At 44.8% G+C, this 16,388-nt stretch overlaps 1 non-coding gene across 1 annotated transcript; it reads right to left on the reverse strand.

Annotated features, from left to right (window-relative positions):
• Window positions 1–13,839: 13,839 nt before the first annotated feature.
• On the reverse strand, window positions 13,840–13,960 carry LOC121154710. The gene has a single exon (XR_005883596.1). It is a non-coding gene; the product is annotated as a small nucleolar RNA SNORA77 (small nucleolar RNA).
• Between the last annotated feature and the right edge of the window lie 2,428 nt (window positions 13,961–16,388).

Here is a 16,388-nt window from a genome sequence, read left to right on the forward strand (position 1 = left end):
ACTAGATTTTTCAAAGATGAACCTCAAAGTACTTTTGAGGGGAGCCACCCTGTGTTGTTCAAGAGCCAAACAGGGCTGGTGTTGTTGGAAAACTTTTTTGGGGGCAACCCTCTAACCCCTTTTCTCTGGTTTCCTGGCTTCTCCCTGTACCCAAGGAATGGCCCTGCGGAGCTGCTCCTTGCAAAAAAGTAGCTTCTCTCTTATCTGGCCTATTTCCCTGGCCAGTAAAAACCACTCTGAAATTGGTTACAGATCAGGGGCTGGAGTGGAGGCCCTGGCCAGCCAGCACCTCTAAGTAAACAGAAGGGGTCACATGATTGATCGGGTGATGAATGTTTGCTGGAAGGCATGTGGTGAGAGGTTACTGTTCAGTCAGAGGGAGGGGTCGGGGAAAATAAACACCAACACAAAACTCCCACTCGCCTGTGTTTCGGGCAACTCAGCTCCTGTATGTGCACCCTTCACGGTAGCCACTTTTTGAACCAGTGACCCCAGACAAAGAGGGACCCCCTGGTTTCACCTAAAGGCTGGGCTGTCCAGCTACAGCCTAGGCACTGGAGCAGGGATCTCCCACTTGCAAAAAACCTGTTTCTAAGTGTTTGCCGGAAGTCTTCTGGGACTTTCCTATTGGACAAGGTCTTTGCCCTCGACAAGACCAGCTTTTTTATGGGTGACCTGAAAGACCTTGGCTTGGTACTTTGAGAGTAAATCTACTTGACACAGAATCCACTTGTTCAGGGCTTTTTGGGGGAGCAGGAGGGAGCAAGGAGGCTGGGAAAGAGACTGATAAATTAAGCAAGTGGCAGGGCGGGGCCATGGATGGGAAATGGGGCTCAGCCTATAGCAGAAGACTCTGCTTCTAGCAGTAATAGCTAAATTATTTTTCACATTGCTAGTTTTCTAAAATCCCAGATGCTAAATATCTTACTCTGAGAGATCAATTGTACATAAATTCCAACATCCTGCTCCATCCACTCTTTCCTATTGTAAGCTGAAACCCCCTTACCGCTAAAATACAAAATGCAGGAGAAAAAACCCAACAGCTTAATTAAGGAATGAGCAAAGTTTATAGGAAGAGAAGTAGCTCCTAAGCAAAGTTAACAATGCTTTACAATAAACAGAGATGGCTTAGGAGTTCTGATTTGTTTTGCTTTCACTAATACTAAGAAAAATGCAGCAACTACAGGAGCTGGAGGGCAGTGGGAACTGGGGTGTGGATGCTGACCTGTTTTGATCACATAGGATATTTAACTTGTGAGGGCTGATTTATACTTAAAATCAATGTACTTTTATGAACATATTCTACAATTAAACTTCTTTGAAAAGTACACTGATTCTACATTTTACCTAATCGTGTCAAAGGTAAACACAAGACGACACATTGGTGAAAGGGATGTGAGCAAAGTGGCATTCTCATATCCTTAACAGGAATATAAATGGTTGGTTTTGTTAATATTTTTATTGGAGAGGCAGGTCAGATTTACATAGAGGGAAAGACAGTCTTCTATCCACTGGTTCACTCCCCAAATGGCCGCAATGGTCAGAGCTGAGCCAATCTGAAACCATGAGCCAGAAGATTTTTCTAAGTCTCCCATGAGGACACAGGGTTCTGAGGCTTTGGGCCATCCTCAACTGCCATCCTCAAGGGCATAATCAAGGCACTGGATGGGAAGTAGAGCAGACAGGATGTGAACCAGCACCCATATGGGATCCTTGAGCTTGCAAGTTAAGGATTTAGCCATTGAGACATCACACCGGGCCCTAATGGGTGGTTTCTATGGAGAGCAAATGGGCATTAGCTATCAAATACCTTAACAGGCATACACAATGTTGCATCTATTTTCATTTTGTTTGAAAGAGATCTTTCATACACAAGTTTACTCCCCAAACGTCTGCAATGGCTGGGGCTAGACCAGGCTGGACCAAGAACCCAGAACTTAATTCGGTTCTCCCCCGGGGGAGGGGAGGGTCCCAAGGACTTAGGCCATCACCTGCTGCCTCCCAGAGTGTTGATTAGCAAGAGAATGGAATCAGACATGGAACCAGGATTTGAACCCATGTCCCTTTGACCATTATACAAAATGCCCACCCCAGCTGTCTGACACATTGAGTCCACTTCCAAGTTTTATCCTACTCACACTATATGAAAGCATCCTTTACATAGCGTTTGCAATAATAAAAGACCAGAAAGAATCTGGATACCTATTTCAGGGGAGAAAAGAACTTGTGTGTATCTAATAAACTGGAATTTTACCCAGCTACAGAAGGGGAACTGAAAATTCTTGTACTGCAATGGGATAATCTCCAAAGATAGATCCTTGCATGCAAAGAAAGTATAAAAATGAAGAGTATATGCTGTCTTATCACTTGGTTAATTAAATGGGAATTACAGTTAACCATGTGGACATAAAAGTAAGCAATCTCTATAGGAATACACCAGAAACAGAATGGAGAATGGAACAGAAAGCAGAGATGGACAGCGAGACTTGCTCCATTCCATTTGTAACTACTGAATGTTGAATTATATGAAAGCAATCCAGTCAGATGTACCATGTAAAATACCAAGCATGCATTTTCTGCTGTATAGAATATATTGACTTTATAATTATTACTTATACTCTCCATCTCTAATTTCTGATACGCTTCAGTCAAGCCACCCCAGCAAGTCATGGGAGCAAGAAAAAGACTGCCCCATTAGCTCCTCATGTCAATTATCACAAAGTACCTGGGCTTCTGAAATGCTTAATTGTACGTGTGGGTGGGTGGGTGGGAACGAATTATATGCCATCTACAATGGAGAAAATTAGTTCATGTACTGAATACTTGCCAGGCCCCAAACCATGAGGTATCATCAAATGGCAATTACTGAAAATTTCGGTTTCCTGTATAATGTGACTAGGCAACAGTCATGTTCACCAGCTGGGTCCACCACAGCCACTGTATCATTTTCTATTATTCCCACTTGCTTCCTGAATAGGTTCTTGTTTCCTTACTTCTGGCCAGTCTGTTTATTCTCCCTTCCATTGTACTATCTTCCAGCATCTCACTAATGAGCTTCATCCTGTTTTTGACAGCCCAGTCTCTGTTTTGACAAGGTAAAATGGATCTGTGAATTAAACACATGTGAACCATCTCTAAATACAAACCCACTACAGGGATGGCGTTTCCTTGCAGATAACTTGGGGAGGCAATTTTAATAGCTGCAGGGACTCTGAATGGAGAGCTCTGTTTAAACGCTGTGATCTATAAATAGAAACCAGGGGCAGTCGTCCTGCCCCTTGGTTTGACTTCTTTTGTCACTTGAAATTTTCAGTAGCATGTTTTTACTTGTTTTCTTGATTTCCTTTTTCGGCTTGTGGCGGAACCCGCTAGGGCTGGAGTGGGCTTACTTCACTTTCCTGTTCCATGGAGACCCCCAAGGAGGCAGACCTCTTCCAACCCCGACACTTCCCTATCTTAGGATGCTGGGCCCTGGTGAGTTCTTCACAGGAATTCAGGGGTTGACAACTTGCCTCTGAAGTGAGACATTCCATTCATTCCATTCGCCCAAGGGGACATTCCCTAGGGACCAAGGTGGAATGCAGGTGAGTATGCATCTGAGGCAGCACTGTTCAGTTTTGTTTCTGCAGGCTCATATATGCTTTCAGATTTGCAGAGATGTTGCACATACTTAGACAAAGTTTTGATACCCTGGGGCTCATAGAAAGTGCCTACACGCACAATGAGACTTGAGGATTTAGGAGTCGGGCTGGATGGGGTTATGCTGTGATCACCAACACACTCAAGGAGCACAGTAGCTTCTGGAAGCAAAGACTTGCTTTTCTTATTCATTCCACATGGTGACCCAGTTCCTGCATCCCTGTCTCCCAACTCCTGTGTGTGACAGTAAAGCCATCTTTTGGAGAAGAAAACCCTGCTCATAAGTATTCAACCTAGATGTGTCACATTTCTGCCTATGTGGCATGGACCACTGCCTGGGTCTAAATGTCTAACTTGGAGTAAGATCTTTTGTGAGAAGGAAAATTCATTGAAGAACTGCTCCCTTCATGAGCCCCTGAGGTTGTCTGCAGCATTGTGTAAGAGCAGGGATGTAGCAGAACAGGTGCAGGTTTCTAGTGACAAGTTCTGTAGCTTTTAGCCTGTTCCACAGACTTTTTGACCACACCCTACTCCTTTCAAAAATTGAGGCAATGGCTCTAGTCCAAACCCTTTATTTTACAGATGGAAGGACTTGAAAGTCAAATCTTTACATGACTTGCCAAAAACACAGAAGGACCGTCCTTCAAACTTGCCAGCAGAACACCAGCTAATTGGGAGCAGAACCAGCTCCTGAAACCGCATTGCAGAAAGGTTACAGTTCCAGGCAGAGCAAATGGCTCCAGCCAACTGTAGAACCAGCTCTCTGTGTCCAAACTTAGAGAGGAAGAAAAGAGGTCGTGGGAAGGGTCTTGGTTTCCTGTAAGTTCCAAATCCCAAATGGAAGCTGGAAATGGGTAAAGGATCCTCCTTGGAAACTTTTAGAAAAATAACTCATTTGAAAAGATCTCGATGCCAAGAAAAACGTGACCCCCTCATCCCTGTCCCCTTGCTGTCTGCCTCTCCCTTCAGCCCTCTTTCCTCTTGTCAGGTAACCTGGGCTTCCATTGCATCCTTCCAGCTTCCTCCCGTCTCGGCTGAGCTTTCTTTCCCATTGGGGCCCAGAGAAAGGCATCATGCTGGAAGAACTGGATTTTCCATTTATTGCCATAACTCTGTTTCCTTTCCGGAAGACCATGTGTTTTTTTTCTTCAGTTCACTTCGACTCCCTATCCTGTCACCACCCTTTAACCGCTCCCCAGCTTCATCTCAGCCAAGAGGATGCTTTGTCTTCTTCCACCATCCCTGGGGTTTTGTTTCCCCATTAAACCAAACATAATTCAGGCCACTGCTTCTCTGACTCTGCCTCCAAACCCTCCCTTTGATACTATCCCTACCAACTCCAAGAAGTGTGACAAAACGTACACTTGCAATTCCCTTTCCTTCTTTTGGATTCATGATTTGCTCAGCATTTATTCCCATTTGTTATCCCTTTTCTGTGTTGTATTTCTCTTTGGCCATGATGGGAGGACCAGGAGAATCAAGTGCTGTATACAAAACATGAGAAGATTAGCAGAAGTTTAGGATGCAAAAAGTTTGCAGGAAGCCTAGAATTCAGGGACATAGGTTTCCAGTTTGGTGGAACCTGAAGCACTTGATCCTGTGAGGAAAAGGGTATTTTACAATGGAATATTCTTTCTGTAATAAAATTATTTCCTTAAGGAGCAGAGTTGGAAAAAAAAAAAGAATCAGAGTTGGAGATGGATAGAGAGATCTCAATTCACTGGTTTCATGTACAAATGCTTGCAACAGCCAGTGCTGGCCCGGCCGGAAGCTTGGGACTCAATTTGGGTCTTCCACTTGGTAGCAGAGTTTCAAGTATTTGAACCATCTTGTCTGCTTCCCGGATGCACATTAGCAAGAAGCTGGATCAGAAGTAGAGGAACCAGGACTCAATCATGGCGTGCCTTGGTATGGGATGGAGAGATTCCGAGGGTCACCTTTGACCCCTGCACCTGATATCCAGCCTAAACATAGGAAGAACTGAGGCATTGCTCTGTGAAAATGACAAAAAATCCTCAATGCCAACAAGAGGAGCTACAAAGAGATTATGTTTGGGTTACATACTCATTAGAAGCCACACTTCTAATTCATAGATGGCTTTATAAATCTGATAGCAAAATTTGCTTTTTATTTAGAATAGATAACTTTTGCCACTTGTTTGTCTATGTCTTCCTCAGTAGACTGGGCCTGTCGCTTACTCAAACAGTCGTGTCTTCTCCCCCAGCAGCCTGCCTCAGCCTGTTTTGTATACATGTTCTCATGTTTTGTATACAACCTTACACACAGGGAATATGGAAGTGGTCCCCCACCACGGGCAGTCAGGCATACCACTGTGGTCCAAGAGCTCTATCTTATGCCTTAGTCTAAAAGCTGCAAGACAGGGAAAATTCTGAATGTAAGTAATCCATGAACTCACTTGAAAAAGCAGTCTTAATCTGACACGTCTGCCCAGCACTATCCCTCCCCAACCTCTCTGGGGCAGTGGGAAAGGGATTATTTTCTTCTAATCAAAGTACAGAAACAAGAATGAACTGAAACCATGAGCTGATCACAATACCACAGTTAGGTCTTTCAAAGTCCCTATTGGAAGGAGAGCTGATGGGATATTCAGAGAGGGTAGAAGCAGAGGGGTACAGTTCCACAAAACCCAAAGGACTACATGTGACACCCCTTCCTCATCAATGCCATCCTCCAGCACAGTCCCTACCAAAAAGATTATCCAGGATTTGAACAGATTCACAATGCATTTTTAAAATAGATACCCAAATAGATGGCATAAAAAACATACATAGCCCCATCATACAAATAGCAGTCATGTGAAAACTAGGTTGAATTCTGTAAGCCTTTCTTCTTTCATAGTCAGAACAGGCTCACTCCTATTAGTTTTTCCAAAATAAGAGACAATTACAGCACCAGGTTAATGATAGGTAAGTCTGTTAGTTGTTGACAAAGTTGAAAATGTCTACAATTATTAACTATCTCCCCACAAGAATGGTATGCTTTGCAAGGCAAGCATCCTCTAATGAAATGTGACCTTGGCCATTCGCAAGAGCAGTAAGGAAAAATTCCATCCCTCTGAGGTTACTGTTGAAGAACAAGCAAGAGAATGAATGGCGAGTGCAAAATCATCGACACTCTTTCTGTGTGTCTCTTCCTCTATCACTCTGCCTTTCAAATAAATCTTAAAGAAGAAAAACATGGCCTGGCATTGTGGCACCACTGGTTAAGCCACTGCTTGTGATGCTGGCATTTCCTATGGGAATATTTGTTCCATTCCTGACTGCTCCAATTCTGATCCAGGTCCCTGCTAAAGCACCTGGGAAAAGAAGCTGAAGATAACCCAAGCTCTCGGGCGCCTTTTTAAGCACAGACTCCTGGCTTTGCCATGACCCAGCTCCAAGTCTAGTGAGGGCTTAGGGATGTGAGTCAGTGGAGAGAAGGTATTTCTGCCTCTGTCCCTCTCCATCTCTCACTTTCAAATAAGCAAATTAAAAAAAAAAAAGCAACTAGACAATCATTGGTGATGAGAACTTACATCTAAGTCCACTACTATGAAATAGTCTACTGTTTCATGTGGTTTCTCCCATGATTTTTACCGAGAACTCTTAGCACTTCTCAGAGTCTGGGAGTCAAGTATGAATGGCCTGTGTCCCTTTTGTACACTCCTGTGATCGCCTATCTGAAGACAGTGACTTGTTTTTGGCCCTCCTCAAACCCGAACTTTCGGCACTTAGATAATACTGACAGAGGAGTTCCTTCTGACTTCCTGCTGTACTTCAGAGATGCAACTACTTGGATCAGCTTCAGTCCAACCCACTATGCCTCCATGTAGAACCCTGGGCAAGTCAGTTATGATCTCAACCTCTGTGCTAGTTTCTGATACCTGAAGTTGGGAGCATAAAGGTGGGTTTCAACTAAATCATAAAAACAGTGGAGACAAGGCAAAACTCAGTCATGTACAAAAGCTGGTTGGAAATACATCAGTTACAGATACCCATGAGCACAGACCATTCTTTCAGTTGCTGTTCTGGTGAGTGAAGTTATCACAATAGCAGTTGCTATTGCTTACACAGGAAGAGTCATGACTTCTGGATTTAAATATACCAAACTATTGAAAACAGACATCAAATAGCTAGGCTTGGGGCACTAAGAAATAGAAGAGGGACTAGTGTTGTAGCATAGCTGCCTGAGACAATAGCATCTCATATGGACACGGATTCAAGTCCCAGCTACTCCACTTCTGATCCACCTCCCTAATGCACCTAGGAAAGCAATGGAAAACGATCCAAGTGCTTGGGCCCCTGCAACCATGAGATTCTCTTTAGAAGTTTCTGGCTTCAACTTGGCCCCTCCCTGGTTGTTGTAGCCATCTGGGGAGTGAACTGGCAGATGAAAATGTGCTCCCTGTAACTAACTCTCTGTAACTAACCTTCTCAAATAAATCTTAAAAAAAACCACAAAACGGGCCCGGCGCGGTGGCGCAAGTGGTTAAGTCCTCGCCTTGCACGCCCGGGATCCCATATGGGCGCCGGTTCTAATCCCGGCAGCCCTGCTTCCCTTCCAGCTCCCTGCCTGTGGCCTGGGAAAGCAGTCGAGGACGGCCCAAAGCTTTGGGAACCTGCACCCACGTGGGAGACCCGGAAGAGGCTCCTGGCTTCGGATCGGCATAGTATCGGCCCGTTGCGCTCACTTGGGGAGTGAATCATCGGATGGAAGATCTTCCTCTCTGTCTCTCCTCTCTGTACATCCGCCTTTCCAATGAAAAAATAATAAAAAATAAATCTTTAAAAAAAAAAAAAAACCACAAAACAAAACTGATGCATACAGCTCTAGTAGGAGTGAAAGTTCATGCCTTCTTTTAGTGTTTTTCTCAAATGTGCACTCTGGACAAGATTTAACAAACAGGTTTAGAAGGAGATAACAGGGGCTGGCACAATAGCTCAACTAGCTAATCTTCCACCTCTAAGCACAATATCCTAAAGATCTCTCCTCCCAGTAAATCTGTCTTTCCAGTGAAAATAAATAAAGCTAACAACCCGTTCCTTCAACATGTAAATCTAAATCAGAAAAGTAACGAACATCAGATTTTAGATTTTAAGGTTGCAAAGTTAGAGAAACCTTTTTTTGATTAAGAAAATTATGAGCTTATCCATAATCTCAAATATTTAGTAATGCCTTTCCCTTTACACATTAACTCATTTATTCTTTAAAGCGGCTCACTAAGGTTGGTAACCTTGTTGGTCCCCATTTTCCAGATAAGTATATTGAGGCCTTTGGGTGATTAGTCATGTTCTCTTCCTTGTCCAAGATCAAAGCATCAGAGCTGTGTACAACACATCCCATATGTAGATGGTTAAGGAAACAGAGACGGGACTCTCATAACTTGAAAACACCTCCTCTCTTGCACTCCATGGCACCAGTCATAAAGCTCCAATGACTTGCCAGAAATCCTCACAGGAATCCAACGCCCCCACAATGCATCACCAAGTGTGCATTGGCCTTGCCTTCAGCTGCACGGGTCAACCTCTTCTAGAAGTGAGTCCTGGGTCCCTCTCCAAGCATAACTTTTGGCCAAAGGTATGGCACTGGGCCCAAGGTCATTTCCCCTTCAAGAATCTGTCATGCTTTCCCTTTCAAATATTCAGGCACCTCCTTGGGATTACTTTAGTGACCCCAAATAAAGTCCCAAAAAGTGGCCAGATAAGACATATGGACAAGTGACCACAATGAATATATGCCTTCTGCTCCCTCCCTCCTTCCCTTCCTCTCCGTAACTAGCACACTGGACAAAGCATGGCACTTCAATTCTCAGATTCAATCTCTGTGTTCCCAAGTGTTGGAACTATTAGTCCAGTAAAAGATGATGCTCCAAGCCTCGCCAGACTCCTTCCTTTATGGAGGCTGGTCACGACATACCCCTGGGACCGTGGCTGTGACCCAGTGTTCACCTTGAGGTCACAGTGCATGGGAACAGTTACATAAAAGCCAGAAGAGGGACTTAGCAGGAGGCCAGGAAGTGGCTACAAGAGGCAGTGAAGATCTGCTTTTAGGGTTCTGTTCATTCAAGTTCAACTATTCTTCATTTGGACAGAGTTGCTACAACTTTCTACAAATAAGCAATGGGATTGGATGATGGAAGCTGGGATTAATATTCCTAAGTGGGATCTCTTTACCATCAAATTTTATAGCTGGATAAACTTTAATGCAGAGTGATTTTCATCTCATCTTTTTCTCTTGTTCATCTGTTATGTTGCTTGGTTCTAAAAATGTTTAAATCATGTATAATATGTGTATATAATATGTATTGCATATATAATGTTTTATTTACATAACATTTAAATCTTAATTTCTTTCCCCTAGTGGATTATCAGACTTGGTGGTGAGTGGTGTTATTGGTCCAACTCACAGTCATTTCTACCCCTCTGCTCCTTTTCTTGCCTTTGAGGCATAGAGGTCTGTAGATTTAAACCATGCGCACTGAACAAACAAAATATCCCAGAGCTCAGAGGGAGCAAGAAAGTTGATGAAGCCTAAAGAAAAAGAAAACCTTAGTAAAGATTTTCTTTTACTAGATATAATGTACAGTGCCTGGCATCGCAGCAGCCATGTTGTAGCCATGAGGAGATCAGCAGGCAGCAGCTCAATGTCAACATAATACTGTGAGGCCAATGTTAGGAGGGGGTCTAATTCAACCTGGAGACCTCGTACACCTCTGACTTCCTGGTTGCCAAGCTTATATTATAAGAGACAAGTTAGGATTCTGTTTCTTACAGGCAAAAAAATGCCTTCCTAACTTCACTTTAACCTCTCATGTAGGCCTAGAGCCCATGACCCTCAGCTGGTAAAAGCATTTCCCAAAGAAATCTTCAGAGAGATACAAGGAGAGAGGTCTCGTTCACTGGTTTGCTCTTCAAATGCCTGCAATGCTGAGGTTGGATTGGGACGGGACAACCTGGAGTGAAGAACTCAATGCACGGGTCCCACGAGGGTAGCAGGCAGCCCATTATTCAAAGCCATTACCACTTCCACTTAGGGTCTTGCATTAGTGGGAAGGAGCCAACCTGGGTGCTGAAAGAGCCCTACTGTAGGATGCAGGCGCCTGAACCACTGGGCCAGACACCCAGCCCAGTCTGGTGGAGGAAAGTCCTCCATATTGCCTTTCCCCATTCACATTTGATAGCCTGCTTTCCCACTCTTCTACATGAGTTTTCTGCTCAAACAAAACTCTCCTATCCTTTGTGCCCCCAAACAGTCTACATGCATTTTTGCCTCCCTAATTGTGTACATTTTTTTTATGGGGAGGAGTCTTGAGTTTCATGAGGCTTAGGGGCAATGTTGGGAGTTCTTAAGTCACTTAACAAATATTACATGTTTGCTTTAGCTTTAACCTCGTGTCTGTCTTAGGATGCTTTGGTGCCAGCATCAGAAATAGACTCTAGCTAATTTAGGAAGAGGAATTTATTGAAAGCACATTGGGTAACCCGAAGAATTTTTAGGGCATCTAGAGATGAAGGTTGAAGACCATGCAGCTGGGAGATGATGCTGTAAATTCCACAGCAGGCTTCACTGAATGAAGACACAGTGTGTACACCCCACACTTGTCCATCATCAGCATGATGGTCCTGGGATGCTGGTGGTCCAACCACTACCTGGCTGCCTTGGGGAACTGGATCTAGACTTCAAATACATCTAACACTTCTGACCAGAACGAACCCTGGAGGTTTCCTTCTTCATATTATGGGCATGCCAGGGAATGAGTGTTTAACCCAGTGTTTAGACATCCATTTCCACCATCAGAATACTGGATTCTTGGCTCTGGCACCAGACTCCAACTCCCCATGTACTACATTCCTAACTCTAGCTCCAATCACCATGGGCATCTCTCTGCATCACCTCTCTAAAAAATACTGAAATAAAAGACAGTCTCATGACTGGGATCTTGGTTGTAAATTCCTATTTAACTTTGATGAAGACTGAGTAATCCAAGGTTTTAAGATTCTCAGCTTCTGTAGGGGAGAAGCAAGCCTATCTCCAAAGATACAGCACTTCACAAGAAAGGAAGGAATTCAGATTAGAAGGTCGGGAAGAGTCACTGGGTAACACGAGGGGGCAAGACACTTTTACATCTTCCCAAACATGTGTATGGTCTACTTAAGTAAGCAAGAGTAGCTGAGGATTTAAAAATAAGATAGGGGTTCTCTGTCTCTTCCTTGGGCCACTGTGGCCTTTAAGTCTTTTAGAAAGTCTGGAACAATAAAATGGAGGGGTGAGCATTTGGCCTAGGGGTTAAGATACCAATTATGATGCCTACACCCCATACCAAAGTGCCTGGCTGTGACACTCTGCTAGCTCCCAATTCTAGCCTCCTGCTAATGCAGAAGGCAGTGGTGAAACTTGAGTAGCTGGACCCCTGGCAACTCATGTGGGAGATCCTGGCTCCTGCATTGTGAGCAGAAAGGGAATATTCAACATCTAGGATCTCTTTCATAGAAATACATATTAAGTTTGGATACTATAAAATGCTTAGTGAAGAGGTACTAAAATGCTGAGTTCTGGTCATTTGTGGAAAGTGTATTTATTCTTATATCTCTGAGCCACTGCTTTTCCCAACATATTTTCCCCCTCTGAGTAAAATGTGTGCAAGCCAGCCCTGTTTCCACCTGAAGTATTTCCACATATCCTTCCAGCTCCAGTTTCTCAATGTTTGCATAAACACATGTGCCTAGCATGATGCTCAGGATGGAGCATCTGTCAAATATACACACATATACATATGTGTGTGTGTGTGTATATAATAGCTAAGCAGAAATACCAGATCTTACCCTGCATTAGGGAGACAGATGTAGAAGCTGAAGAATAAGAAAAATAGCACAAGCTTTCGAATGGGGAAAAGTACTGGACTTGGAGTCAGAACGCCTCTACGCACACTCCTGGGAACCCCACGAGCACTCCTCTGCATTTTGTGATGACCAACTTCCCTGGGAAAGGGCAAAGTGCTGGGCTGCACCAGGGTAAAGCCCTCTGCAGAGCTTTTCCTGTGCTGTGTCAAGGTCATTGCTGCCAGGTCACTTGGAGCTGTGTTCCTGCAGGCAGCCAATGGGCCCTGGGGACTAACAATGCAAGCTGTGTGGGCAGGGCTGGGGGAAAAATTGGGTCACTTGGCTGCTTCTGGGATATCCAAGGCCAGCAGCCAGGACCTCCACCCAGCCACTCTGCCCCAAGGCCCTGCTCCTCCACCACCCTGCTCTTTGATGCCTGCGGCGGCTCTTGATTGCACACTGTCCACCTTCGTGGGCTCCATCTGGCTTTAAGATGAAAGTGAAAATAAAAATAGAGATGGAATGAGACAACAGCTTCACTCCTTGAGAAGGGACTTCATCATGCAACGTGGCAGAAAGGAAACTGACACGTGTCTTTCCCCAGTTATTATCCTGGTAAGCCATGGCAAACCAGTCTTCCTTTGTTCATCAGTAAAATGGGATTATGTGAGACAATTATGAAATGACAGCTACCTACCCACCAACTATGCTAGTTCAAAAACTGTTTCTATCCTTTGTTCCCTGGGTACAATTAAGAGCAATCGTAGCTCCGAGCTGCCTGTGATGGGCAGTGGACAGCCTTCTGCTCTGGCTCTTTGCTTCATTTGCACTCACACAGCATCTCAGGGAATAGTGCCTCTGCATCTAACATGGAAAGTGCAGCCAGCACTGGGCGGAAGAGGCTCTCTCATCCAGCCTGAGCAACTGGGATTCTTTAGTTTTCCATAACACAGAAACAGATACACATCCCTGAGAAATCCTTGACAGTGTGATCATAAAGCCATGCCCGATGCTCCACCAACTGCAATAACATGTGGTGGGAAGAGCTGAGATGCAGGACCTGGATTTTCAGGTCTGGAAATCCCAACCCTGCAGTTTGCCTGCTGGATGACCCCTCTCAGTGCCCCATGTTCCACATGTCAAAAATAGCATAACCATAGTAGCAGTCAGAAAGGGTTGTTATGAGGAATGGGAAATCAATACACATAAAACATTTAGAGGACCCAGCACAAAATCAGTACTCTACAAAGTTAGCTAATACCATCATTGATACTATATTCATACACATGTGAATGAGGGCTGTTGTATTCCAAGCACCAGTGAGAAGGAAATGGTCTGTATACATGTGTGTGCGCCCCGCCTCTCCCCGCCTTGTCTTTTACCCTGTGTCCCTGGGGGCAGCTGTATCACCCAACAGGTTGGGTCGAGGTGGCCACAGCACGTGGAAGGCTTTTTAGCAGATGGGAAAAGCACCTGGCCAGGGCTGTGGTCAGATGCACTACTGTCCATTTTCTCGACCTCGATTCAGCAACTATACTTCGGAAAACGACATTCACACTCATTAACACATGTAAAATCTAGGGAATAGGGAGCTGAAATGCCTTCTGGCACCTCAAGGCCATAGCTTTCCTCCTCCTCTGGGAAGTGGTCACGATTGTTCAAAATTCCTTGGGAATTTCTTTCAGAGCTCACTGAGTTTGCCCAGCATTTCCTCAGCACTGGCAGATCTTTATTTTTAAGAAAAGGTAAATAAAAATAGGTTATCCAAAGTTTTCCAAAGTCATTTGTTGTCAAGGTGAGTAATCCAACTAAGTAGCACTGTTTGAGGCTAATAATAAGGTGTGATTAATGTCCTGAGGTGGCTGGAGATCATCAAGAGGAAAAACTCAAATGTTAGTGAGAAATTCAGGATGCTAGGCAGACTCAGTTTCCCATCATTGCACCATGTTGGCCCAGCTATGCTCCTGCAAGAGGCTTTTGCACTTGCTCAACATGGCTGCTAGCCCTGAACCTGGAAGAACATGGGCTCAGACTAAAGCCTCTGGTAGGATCCCAAGGTGGGTGCCCCAAGCTGTTTGTGTTTCCACAGCAATGTCCTTCCTTCCACTGGCCTTGGCATATTCATCTTTCTGCAGTCTTTACAAAGCCTGGCCAGTTTTGGAAGTCAGTATGACAGGGGAAGATGGGTGCTGCTGTCCATGTGTGGTTACCCTGGAGGAAACTGAGGCCCATCGAGAGTGAGTCCATGCCTTCTCCAGGGGCACATGTGGACAGAGCATTGACAAGTCTGGGGTCCCAGCCATGTCCCAACTACCCCTGGGGAAGTTCTCCCCTACTGAGCTCTTGAAGGCAGCTCAGATTCCAAGTAAAAGCAGAGTAGGCAGGGGTGCAAGGAAGACATCCTTGAAGCTGGCAAGGGCATAGCCAGACTGTCTAACCTAGTTGTTCCTGGCTGCAGCAACAGCCAAGGAACCAGGCACAAGCAGGTCACTGTCCTTTGTAGTATGCACTCCCAGTTATGTAAATCCATTGGCCAACTCATCCAGCCTCTAAGGCTTCTATTTTAGATGTCCTGTTCCCACACGTCATTCCTCCAGAAGCAGATGCCTTGGAGTTGATTAGGATCATGCCCTTTGTATAGGTCTGTACATTAGCTATGAGCACAGCCAAACTGACAGATCAAGCTGGGAACATTCACTTTCAAGGTCAAAGTCAATCTTTTATCTTATCTACCATCAACTCATCTGCAGAGAGACAGGGAAGAGGGGCATAGGAGAAAAGATCAATAGAAACAGAGATTAGCTGACCTTCTACTTTGAGTGCAAAAACAAAATTGCTACAAAGAAAAAAAAGTTTTGCAGACAAGAGCAGATGTTCAAAGGTGAAGTGAACAAAGCCATGTTAGACAGGTGTGCACACTCACCTACCCTGGACTGTGGGCTTGTCCCAATTTAGGGGGTCTCTTCACCTTCTGTCTGTATAGGATGAAAGCTGCCAAGAGGGGAGCTTTGAAAGTCTGTTAGTTTGTGACTCCTCGAAAATGCAAGGAAGGAAGGAAACAAGAGTCCACCACCGATCTGAGAACTTGGCACTCTAAGGAAACATTGTCTTACAACCAAGAACAAGCCAGAGATTACCCAGATTAGGTTTCCTTCTTTGCTTCCCAAATCCTGATCCCTAAGCCCTAAGAGCTCATTTTGCATGATCCCTTTTTCTGTATACTTTGAGGCTTAGGGCGGGTTTCTCCGGGCCAGCGGGAAGAGTCAAGAGATGGGTTACAGGTGGGGAGAAGGGGTTTCACTTCAGTGCATGCTGCTGATGGCACGTATGTTATCAACATGCTCCTACATGCAGCACAGTCATCACTATGAGAAGTTGCTTTGGAGCTTAGCAAACTGTCCTGTGGACACAGATTTTTCTCACTCTGGCTTGCCACTTTAGTTGTTTGAGATGTGGGGATGGTGATGGACACTTTCCTTTCAAGATGTCATAACAAAAAGCATAAGTTTCTGAGAGCAAAGAGCAAGGTAGAAGAACATGATCCCCTGACATCTAGTGACCACTCAAACTCTGAGAGTGCAACCTTGTTTATACTCCAAGTCTTAGTCCGCAGCACATCACGCGTGACACATCTTAAACTCAATAGCAGCTGATTCCATGGGCCACAGAGGCAATAAGGACAATCGCTCTGTGCCAGTTAAGTAAGGGTGGGATCTCACCACAGTGGCCAGTTGGGCTTTCAGTAGAAGCCAACCTATAGGTCAGCATGGCCTTGCCTCCAGTCAGCTCTGGGGGTGGTCAGATAGCAAAGACCTGGTGCTGTAGGGTAAACAATTCTGGTGGTGGGGACAGAGCTCCCTAGGTCCTTCTGGGTAGTTGTGGTGGCTGATGCGTAGGGGAGGCAGAGGAGTTGGGAGAGGGGACAGAGGC

Source organism: Ochotona curzoniae, unplaced genomic scaffold, assembly GCF_017591425.1.
Source record: "Ochotona curzoniae isolate NIBS_2020 unplaced genomic scaffold, NIBS_Ocur_1.0 contig_2754, whole genome shotgun sequence".
NCBI lineage: Eukaryota > Metazoa > Chordata > Mammalia > Lagomorpha > Ochotonidae > Ochotona > Ochotona curzoniae.